Raw genomic sequence first — 1,557 nt, forward strand, 5'->3', positions numbered from 1 at the left:
GATTCTAACTCCATTGCAACCCTCTTGAATCTCATACCCAACCCTTGCATGGCTCCAAGATTCAAACTCCGTTCCATATTATTTTATCCCATTCTATTGCAATTTTCAAGGTCGAACCTAAAGCTGTAAAATAATGACAAGACACGGAAACACAGCACAAACCCGACACGAAATTAATGGGTTTGGGTTGAAGTTTAATGTCCCATTTATGCAAGTGGATCGACCGACACGAACACGACACGCGATTTAACTGGGTCGCGTTTGGGTTCACCTCTCCAAACACGCAACCGACACGAATGACATGTTTACTAAATTAATCTTATTTTCTCTTCATCCCCTTCCCCTTATCTACTAAAAGAATAGGAGAAACTCCCATTTTTCCCGCCTAAAATATATTTCCTAAAATTAGCGTAGTATTTTTTACTATGGATATTATAATCGGATGGGTTATAATGGGCATAATCTTTTACAACAACATCATCAGAGCCTTAATCCCAAAATGATTTGGGGTCGGCTGACATGAATCATCCTTTAGAACCGCTCATGGGTGAACGCACACCTCAAAAAGCGAATAGAAAAGAGAACAATGAAAAACAAAAGGGAGAGCGAAATGTAATACAAAGTCAAGGTAAACTTACAAGTTTTAAAATCGAATTCCGGATTTGTTTTATAAAAACTTAAAATTAAAATCGAGAATAGAGATTAAAACGATTTTGAAAACCGAAATAGAATTAAAGATCCGGAATGCCTTAAAAGTAAACCAAGTAAAATATATAAGAAAGTGGTTGGTAAAAAAGTGTAATAAAGGAGAGAAGAACAAATATTTTTTTTTAAAAAAATTAAATAAAAATACTGAGGGTGTGTTTGGCCGGACTTTTAAAAGTGTTTTTGGCCAAACACATCATTGTTTAGAAGCTAAAGCAAAATTTCTCAAAAGCCAAAAAATTGCTTTTGCTTTTGAAAAACACTTTTAAAAAATTAAAAAACAAAAACTCATTTTCAACAAGTTAGGCCAAACATGTCAAAAAAAAAAACCTCAAATACTAAAAACCACATGAAAATATTTTTAACATTCAATATTTTACCTTCCGCACAAGTTTATTTCAGTTTTTTTATGATAAGAATTAAGAAAATTATATTTATTTTTTAAAGAATTTACGATAAAATTCATCAACATTTTATGATAAGAAGTTGTGCCTAAAAAAGTACTCCATGTTATTATAAAATTTAACAAAATAACATCATTACTTTCTCAGTAGAAGAAAAACTTTCATTTAAAATCGTCGAGTCATGACTTCTCATGATTTTAATTTTATTTTTTAAATCAAAATACAATGATGAGTAACACGAAAAATAAATGAATTATCAATTTAAAATTTATAAATAATACACTAAAATGGTAAAACACTATATATATCGTGCATAAATTGCACGGGGTGTATACTAGTACTCTTATTACCTAAATATATATAAATAAACTTTCCAAATATTTATATGACACGAAAACACGACACGAGCTCGACACGAAATTAACGGGTTTGGGTTGAGACTTAATGA

The sequence above is a fragment of the Silene latifolia genome, chromosome 9, assembly GCF_048544455.1.
Source record: "Silene latifolia isolate original U9 population chromosome 9, ASM4854445v1, whole genome shotgun sequence".
NCBI classification, from domain to species: Eukaryota; Viridiplantae; Streptophyta; class Magnoliopsida; order Caryophyllales; family Caryophyllaceae; genus Silene; species Silene latifolia.